A 10,173-nucleotide genomic window follows, 5' to 3' on the forward strand; every position below is an offset into this window, starting at 1 on the left:
GTTCAGCTTCCTGTTAGCTACCTCCTCACTGTGGGACAGGTTGGGGGTGGTGGGGCTTGCCTGGACAATTGGGGACGACCCTGGGTTGTTCCACTATTCTTGAATATGCATTGCTGCATATCCTATGTATTCCATTTTCAGATATCTGAAACGTATTCATTAAAAATTATATTTAGGGGACTTCCCTGGTGGCTCAGCAGTTAAGAATCCGCCTGCCAATGCAGGGGACATGGGTTCGATCCTTGGTCCGGGAAGATCCCACATGCCGCACAGCAACTAAGCCCGTGCACCACAACTACTGAGCCTGCGCTCTGGAGCCCATGAGCCACAACTGCTGAGCCTGCGTGCCACAACCACTGAAGCCTGCGTGCCTAGAGCCTGTGCTCCGCAACAAGAGAAGCCACTGCAGTGAGAAGCCTGCGCACCACAAGGAAGAGTAGCCCCTGTTCGCTGCAACTAGAGAAAGCCCGCACGCAGCAACGGAGACCCAGTGCAGCCAAAAATAAATAAATTAAAAAAAAAAAAAGACTGAGTGACAGCATCCAAAGAAGCCTGGCATTGAGAGAGACCCTTGGTTCCTGGGGAACTGACAATCCTTCAGCCTTTCTATCTGGAGCCTGGAGGGAGCAATGGGGGAGGAGGAGGAAGTGTGGTAAGTTCTATGAATCTTCGCAGGGCTGAGTTGGCCATTTGTAAGCTGAATCAGTCACCGTTTCCTACTTCTTAGTCCTTCCTTCCTCCTTCCTTCTTTCCATCCTCTCTCCCTCCTTTGCTCCTTTCCCTCTTCTTTTTAGGTGTAGTCCTTTATTAGAGCAGAAAACTCCTAAACCACTTGTACCCTACTTGCAGGAATTGGAAACACTGGAAAGGAACAAAAAGCTTCGGAGCAAGCAAAGGAACAAAGAGGTACAAGGAGATGTACGCCAACACTTCACATGTTGGTGCCACCCGACACAACCTCTCAATTAGCAGATGCCACAGGTATCTCCTTGCTCATCAGTCTTTTTATTAACTTGAGGTAAAATTCACATAACATAAAATGAATCATTATCCATTTAAAGTGTAAAATTCAGTGGCATTTAGTATATTCACAGTGTTGTGCAAACATTGCCTCTATTTAGTTTGAGACACTTTCATCACCCCAAAAGGAAATTCTATACCCATTAAGCTGTCACTCTCCATTTACCCCTCCACCCAGCCCCTGGCAACCGCTAGTCTGATTTCTGTCTCCATAGACTTCACTCGCCTGTTCTGAATGTCACACGCAAATAGAATCATACAATACGTGACATTTTGTGTCTATAGCTTCTTTCACTTAGAATAAGGTTTTCAAGGTTCATCCATGTAGCATGTTTTACTACTTCACTCCATTTTTTATTTTTTTATTTTTTGCGGTACGTGGGCCTCTCACTGTTGTGGCCTCTCCCGTTGCAGAGCACAGGCTCCGGACGCGCAGGCGCAGCGGCCATGGCTCACGGGGACGCGCAGGCTCAGCAGCCATGGCTCACGGGCCCAGCCGCTCCGCAGCATGTGGGATCTTCCCGGACCGGGGCACGAACCCGTGTCCCCTGCATCGGCAGGCGGACCCTCAACCACTGCGCCACCAGGGAAGCCCCTTCACTCCATTTTTTAAATGGCAGAATAGTATTCCATTGTATGGATATACCACACTTTTGACTATCCATTCATCAATTGATAGACATTTGGCTTGTTTCCACCTTTTGGCTGTTGTGAATAGTGCTGCTAAAAACATTCCTGTACGAGTATTTGTTTGGACACCTGTTTTCAATTCTTTTGGATACATATCTAGGAGTGAAATTGCTGGATCATAGGGTAATTCTATGTTTAACTTAGTGAGGAACTGCCAGATTGTTTATCCACAGTGGTATTTTGCATCTCCACCAGCAATGTACAGAGTTCCAGTTTGTCCACATCCCCACTACCACTTGTTATATCTGACTTTTTGACTCTAGCTATCCTAGTGTGTGTAAAGTGGTAGCTCATTGGGCTTCCCTGGTGGCACAGTGATTGAGAGTCCGCCTGCCGATGGAGGGGACACAGGTTCGTGCCCCGGTCTGGGAAGATCCCACATGCCGCGGAGCGGCTAGGCCCGTGAGCCATGGCTGCTGAGCCTGTGTGTCTGGAGCCTGTTGCTCCGCAACGGGAGAGGCTACAACAGTGAGAGGCCCGCGTACCGCAAAGAAAAGAAATGAAAAAAAAATGGTAGTTCATTGTGGCTTTGATTTGCATTTTCCTGATGACTAATGATATTGGCCAATAGGCTGTTTGTATATCTTCTTTGAATAAACACCCATTCAAGTCCTTTGCCTATTTTGAATTGGATTGTCTCCTTGTTGTTCAGTTTCCAGAATTCTTTATTTTATTTATTTTTTATATAGATTTTACTTATTTATTTATTTATTGGCTGTGTTGGGTCTTCCGTTGCTGTGCATGGGCTGTCTCTAGTTGCGGCGAGCGGGGGCCACTCTTTGTTGCGGTGTGAGGGCTTCTTATTGCAGTGGCTTCCCTTGTTGCAGAGCACAGGCTCTAGGCACGCAGCCTTCAGTAGTTGTGGCACACGGGCTTCAGTAGTTGTGGCTCACGGGCTCTAGAGTGCGGGCTCAGTAGTTGTGGCACACAGGCTTCGTTGAACCGTGGCATGTGGGATCTTCTCGGACCAAGGCTCGAACCCTTGTCCCCTGCATTGGCAGGCGGATTCTTAACCACTGCGCCACCAGGGAAGCCCAGGGAAGCCCCCAGAATTCCTTATATACTCTGGATACTAGATATATAATTCGCAAAAATTTTCTCCCATTCTGTGATTTTAGATGAGGTCCTGAGAGTGGGACCCTCATGACGGGATTAGTGCCTTTATAAGAAGAGACACCAGAGAGGTTGCTTGCTCACTCTCTGCCATCTGTGGACACAGGGAGAAGACAGCCATTTGCAAGGCAGGAAGAGAGCTCTCCCCAGTACATGAACATGCTGGCACCTTATCTTGGACTTCCAGGCTCCAGAACTGTGACAAAATTAATTTCGGTTTTTTAAGCTACCCAGTCTATGATATTTTGTTATGGCAGCCCGGCCTAAGGAAGGCATCAATAACATTCACAGAAATAAACTTCTAAAAGTTTTTACAATTAGCATCAAGAGAAATGTATTTGTTCATAGCCTTTGACTCATGAATTTGCTTCTAGAAATTTAACCTGGGGAACTAATCAGGAATATAATGCAATATTTTGTATGTAAGAGTTTTATCTCATTTTGATATAAAGTAGTGAAAAATGTCCAGCAATAGGTATTAATTAACAAATTATATGACACATGAACATTCTGCAACCATTAAAAATTATGTTTAAGGGGAATTCCTTGGCAGTCCAGTGGCTAGGGCTTCGCACTTTCACTGCCATGGCCCGGGTTCAACTCCTGGTCAGGAAACAGATCCTGCAAGCCCCGCAATGTAGTCAAAATAAAAGAAAGAGAAAGAAAGAAAGAGAGAAAGAGAGAGAGAGAAAGAAAGGAAGGAAGGAAGGAAGGAAGGAAGGAAGGAAGGAAGGAAGAAAGAAAGAAAGAAAGAAAGAAATGTTTAAGGACACTTATTTGAAAAGATGTATGTACCTCTATGTTCATTGCAGCATTGTTTACAACAGCCAAGATATGGAAACAACCTCAGTGCCCATCAATGGATGAATGGATAAAGATGTTGTATAAATATACAGTGGAATACCATAAAAAAAGGAGAAAAAAAAAAAGGAGAGATCTTGTTATTTGCAACGACATGGGTGGACATTGAGAGCATTATGCTAAGTGAAATAAGTCAGATGGAGAAAGACAAATACCATATTATTTCACTTATATGTGGAATATTAAAAAACAAAAATAAATGAACAAACAAAACAAAAACAAACATATAGAGAACAGATTGGTGGTTACCAGAGGGGAAGGAGGGTGGGGGAAGGGACAAATGGGTAAAGGGGGTCAACTGTATGGTGACAGATGGAAACTACACTTTTGGTAGTGAGCCTGCTATGGTATATGCAGAAGTCAAATTATATGTATGCATGAAACATAATGTTATAAACCAATTTTACCTCAATTAAAAAAAAAAAGAGGGACTTCCCTGGTGGTGCAGTGGTTGAGAATCCGCCTGCTAATGCAGGGGACACGGGTTCGAGACCTGGTCCAGGAAGATCCCACATGCCACAGAGCAACAAAGCCTGTGCGCCACAACTACTGAGCCTGTACTCTAGAGCCCGTGAGCCACAACTACTGAGCCCACGTGCCACAACTACTGAAGCCCGCGTGCCTAGAGCCAGTGCTCCGCAACAAGAGAAGCCACCACAATGAGAAGCCGGTGCACCGCAACGAAGAGTAGCCCCCGCTCGCTGTAACTAAAGAAAGCCCGCGCACAGCAACGAAGACCCAACAGCCAAAAATAAGTAAGTAAATAAATAAATTTATTTTAAAAAATTACTAAAAACAACATGACCTATCAGTAAAATCACGTTATTATGAATTTTTTAAAAATTAAGGAATATTTAATATTTTGAAAATTATCACGAAATGTAGTAAGTGGAAAAAGCAGGCTACACAACCATAAATAATTTATATACTGTAAATATAAGCATAGGTTAAAGAATAAATATATAATAGTAATATATTATATTGTATATAATAAATAAATATACGCAAAAAATAAAAGCCAACATGTTAACATTGATTCTCTCTTGGTAGTAGGATTAGAATTTCGAAGGGATTTCCCCCACCACGCCCCGCTCTTCAAAAGGATCTTTTTTTTTTAAGTTACAAACGTAATACATCTTGGCTTTTAAACAATTATTAAACAAGTGTAGTGTATGAAGTCTTATAATTTCTCTATTATCCCTTTATCTCAGAGGTAACTGGACCCTAACAGTTTGTTGCAAACTGCACATCCTTCCAGACTCTTTTTGCCTCTGTGTAATCACGAACATATCTATGACATCATTCTAAATGTATCACTGTGCAACTTGGTTTTTTGTTTCTTTGTTTTAACCTAACATTAAATCCAGCACACCTGGGCTTCCCTGCTGGCACACTGGTTAAGAATCCGCCTGCCAGTGCAGGGGACACGGGTTAGTTCCCTGGTCCGGGAAGATCTCACATGCTGCAGAGCAACTAAGCCTGTGTGCCACAACTACTGAGCCTGCTTTCTAGAGCCCACAAGCCACAACTGCTGAGCCTGCGTGCTGCAACTACTGAAGCCTGCGTCCCTAGAGCCCGTGCTCCTACAAGAGAAGCCATCGCAATGAGAAGCCCGCGCACCGCAATGAAGAGTAGCCCCCGCTCGCCTGCCGCAACTAGAGAAAGCCCGCGTGCAGCAACGAAGACCAAACACAGCCCCCCAAAATAATTAATTAATTAATTAATTAATTAAATAGAAAAAAATTTTTAAAGCATATTTATAAAAAAAAAATCCAGCACACCTTTTCATTTCACGTAGAGCACCTATAATAGAACACGTAGAGCACCTACAACAGAGCACGTAGAGCCGTCTCCTGCTTCTTTGCTGCGTTATGTTCCACAAAAAAAAAAAAAAAAAGGAAAAAAAGAAAAGGAGGGGGGGAGGAATATCATTTCGGGTTATTTGTTTGTTTGTTTGCGGTACGCGGGCCTCTCACTGTTGTAGCCTCTCCCGTTGCGGAGCACAGGCTCCGGACGCGCAGGCCCAGCGGCCATGGCCCACAGGCCCAGTCGCTCCGCGGCATGTAGGATCTTTCTGGACTGGGGAACGAACCCGTGTCCCCTGCATCGGCAGGCGGATTCTCAACCACTGCGCCACCAGGGAAGCCCTCGGGTTATTCCTTTTGTATCTTTATACTTTTCTGTATTTTCCAATCTTCTGCAATAATGTGTGTCACATAATTTGGAAGGGAAAAACATAAACTAAAACCAAAAGTTCATTAAAAGAAGAAAAGGAAAGAGGAAAAAAAGAAATGGAAAGCGAATGAGGTAGTCCGCGCCCCCTCCCACAGGGGCGGTAACGGGCGGAGGGAGGGGCGGGCCGCCGCAGTCCTTACCAATCAGAGCCCGGTTGATAAGCAGAGCAAGGAGAATTTGGAGACACCCCCCGCCCAGCAATCAGCCTGGGGGTTTAGCTTCCCTAATCAGCCTGGAAACCAGCCTGGAAACCAGCCTGGGCCTAGCCTGAGTGCCGCTGCGGGCTGCTATTGGCTGCCAGATAACCCCGCCCATCTTCCTGCTCATTGGCCGCCGTGGTTTTCATCAGAGGGGCCTGTTGCTGAGCAAAAAGAAGTAAGTGCCGCTGCTTTTGCTAAGGAGAGACTTTTAGGCTGCAAACGTACTGGGCGCCCTAGGGTCAAAAAAGCAACATGACTAACCATCGTTTATTCAGTCCCCACTAAATGCCAGGCTTCCTGATCCAAATTTTTTAATTTAATGGTGATAACCACCTTTATTGAACACCCAACAACCTACCAGTCACTGAGCTAGGTACTTTAAAATAAGAACAACAGTAACAATTTAAACGATAATTACAGTTTACTGAACACTTAATCTGCATCAAGCCTTGTTAAGGGATTTGTTAAGGGATTTGTATGTATCAACTCTCATCCTCACAATAGTCCCTGTGAAGGTAAACGTTATTGCCCCATTTTATATAACAGGAAGCAACTTCAGAGAAGTGAAGTGACTTGCCTAGGTTCACACAGCTATAAAGTATAAGAATTGGACCCTCAACTCTGATATCCTGCTTCCAAGTACAACTTTTTTTGGGGGGGGGCGCGGGTAAAGAAAGGCTTTTGAGGGTAGGAAGAGGTGGAACAGGTTGATGGCAAGGCCCTGGGGCATTGCTCCAGTGACAGGCCTTAGGGTGATTGTCTGAGAATGGGATATTTGGAGCCTCTAGGCCTGGAGGATAGGGGGAAAGAGGGTGAGCAAAACACCAGAGCAAGAACACTTCTTTCTGGAAATGTGAGACTCCTGGCGCAGTCTGTTGTGGTGCAGGTGGCCCTGGACTGGGGGCCCGGACCCCAAGGTTCCAAATGCTGTTCTGTGGCCAACTGCCTGGGGAACCTTGGGCAAATGTCTTCTCTCTAGACCCCAGGATTCCTGCCTGTAGAATGAGAGTAAGCCAAAACAAGGGGATGTGTATTCGGGCTGGGGGTCTTTGGGGAGTCTGGTTCCTGGTGGCAGCAGGGGAACCCTTAGCAACCACACAATCTTTACCTAGCTGTTGCCTGACCTCTTTTCAGGACCTGACGATTCTGTGAACTGAAAAATCCACCTTTTTCCCCAGCCCGTTCTGAGCTATCGCAGAGTCCTGCCTGCAGGGTGCGCTGAGGGCTCACAGCCGACAAAACCAAACTGGAGCTTGTCGGGTTTTTTGTTTTATTTATTAAGAGGGGTGAATTTTTGAAACCTTTTTGAAGATTCCTGTCCTTAGGATACAATCGATGAACCTGAATTATATGCATTGCCCAACATCAGTTCTTTCCACAGCGGCTCTGGAGCTAATTTCAATTCCTTTGTTTTCCGGATGAGGAAAAAGTTTCCAAGAGATGAAAAAAAATTCACTTTGGGTCACATAGCTAAAACCTAGCACCCTAGTTGCCTGACTCCTGGGCAGTGCTCTTAGGAGAGAGTTGGCTCTGTTTTCAAGAGTCTGTGGCTGTTGTGCCCCCTAATGCACAACTCCTGGGTACAGTTTCAATTTTGGTTGTATAGCTTGACAGCTCAGGACCTGTCAGCCAGAAGGACCTCTCTCAGCACCTAACCAAATGCCTGCTTAATGAGTAATTAAATGAATGAATGTATGAATGAGCCACAGAGGTTGAGTCTGCTTTGGTTTTATCAAATAAACCAGCTGGAGTTGGGTTTCTTTCCTGAAATTCCCCCAAGGCAGAAATTATATTCTGTGATGGGAGAGGAGCGCGTGGCAAAACAATAAGAGCTCAGAAAATTACATCTGGACTGATAAATCATAGCCCCAGATCTGGTCAGGGTACAAGAATATTCTACTATAGTAAAGTGATCCCAGAATTGGGGATTAGAAAATTAATTTAGGAAGAATAAATACAGAACAGATGAGAATCCCATTAGGGTTAAAATCTGCGAGAGGGTCTGAAGCTAAAGAAACCTCAGAAACATTTCAAATCCAACCTAGATGTATCTTCAGGACTGGAATGTGATTGAGGAATAAAAAGAGCTTTGGCCAATCAGTGGCCTCAACACAGCTGATGCAAGAGTGGAGAGTATGGCAACAGGAGGTGGATCTTTCCGAGCCAAAAATACAAGGCATGGGGGAGGGGAGGAACAAACCCAGGCAATGTCACCTGGCCATGTCCTCCTGGGCTGAAAGCTTCACCGCTGGACTTCCAGAACCCAATACAGTGCCTGGTACACACTATATTGTCAATAAATGTTTAGTGAATGAAAGAGAGAGGGAAGAAGCCGGAGCCCTAACCAGCAGTTTTGCTCTGAGTGGAGTTAGTTCAGGGATTCATCTTTTCACTGGCTCCTTTTGCTCAGATTCCAACTGCCCTAGCCACCTTCAGATGATAATTTGGCTTTTCATGGAGGCTGTCCTATAAAGAGGGATGTACTGCCCCATCAATTATAGGCCACTTGACAATTATGTTTCTCACTCCCAATTAATATATTGGAATTCTGCTTTATGCATCAGTTCCTTGTGCCAGCCTGCTTCTTACATATTCAGGTCTTTCTCTCATCAGTGGTGCAGTGGAATTTCTGCTTTGGAGTCATTCCTGACTAGGTTTGAATCCTTACTCAACATATTACTAAGCCGTCTGAACTTTGTCAACACACCTCTTTAGCTTCGGTTACCTCACCTGTCAAATGGGCCATAATGCCTACTTCATGAGATTGTGGTGAGAGTTACATGAGATAACAGATGTATCCTGGACTGTTGTTGGAGCTCAGTAAATGGTAGTATCTGTGTCCCTTCTGAGCTTTCCTTCCAAGGAGTTTGGGTCACAAAATCTCATCCAATTGAGAATATGAGTATCTCTTGCTTTTCACAAATTCACTAACTTTGTAATTGAAGCCTTGGGAATGATTTAGTCGCTTCCTTGAAGGTTATACAGGGTCATTCTACAAAGGAGAGCAACTCATATTCATTAATTCAAAAGTATTTCCTGAGGACTTACTACATGCTAGTGGGGGATAGAGAGACACAGTTCCTGCCTTAAAGGATTTCTGACACAGTCTGGTGCAGTCAAAAGAAGACATTGTATGACCTTGACACAAAGTTTTACTTTTCTGAACTCGAGTTTCCTCACTTTGCAAAAGTGGTCAATAACATATTCCATTGTTAGTTGGAGAGAAGGGGTAAGACATTCAGACACCATAACAAGGCTGCATCAAATTTGAAGGCCAGTGGTACAAAAAGGTAGAAACAATGTGTTGAGGAGTTGAACAGTGGGAGAGATTATTTTCAGCTGAGCTGAAGAAGCAATACTGTCTATAGGAAGTAGAATTTTGAAGCCTTCATTCAGGCCACAGTTACCAATAAAGGCATTGATTGCTGGGTTGGAGTTCAGTGGCCAGAGCTTTGCAGAGAAAGGCTTGAAGATCAAACAAGGAACATGAAGGTGGCCGTGATAGGGCTAGAAAGGTAAATTGAGGCAGATCTTGGCAGATATTGAATGTCAATCTAGAGGTTTGACCTTTATTCTGTAGCTAATGAAAAACCAGTAAAGCTGATCTAAACATTGACATTACAGAGTAGATTTTGAAAATAAAAGCTGAATCTGACATATTGGGGTGGGGGGTGATTTCAAGGGGAATTCAATTCAAAGGAAGATTTAGTCAACAAGAACATGTTATTGGCAGGACATTGTGCTAGGTGGCCTAGGGCAGAAGACAAAGATGTTAAGATGTGGACCCTGTCCTCAAGAAGCTTATAATCAAAAGGGTCAGATAAGACATGTACACAGAAAAATACAACCCAAGGTAGACTGTGATAAGTGTTATAATAGAACCCCAGCCCAAGTGCCTGAGCTCAGCAGAGGGTGAGATTAATTTACTTCTCCCAAGACACTGGAGGCAGGAGACCAAGTCAGAGGGTCGTCTTTGGAATCCTAAGCCTAGACCCAGGAAGTCTCAGAGAGGATGTCGGAGGTCATCCAGTCCACTTTTTTTTTTTTTTTTTCC

The sequence above is a fragment of the Lipotes vexillifer genome, unplaced genomic scaffold (assembly GCF_000442215.2).
Source record: "Lipotes vexillifer unplaced genomic scaffold, Lipotes_vexillifer_v1.1 scaffold699, whole genome shotgun sequence".
Taxonomy (NCBI): domain Eukaryota; kingdom Metazoa; phylum Chordata; class Mammalia; order Artiodactyla; family Lipotidae; genus Lipotes; species Lipotes vexillifer.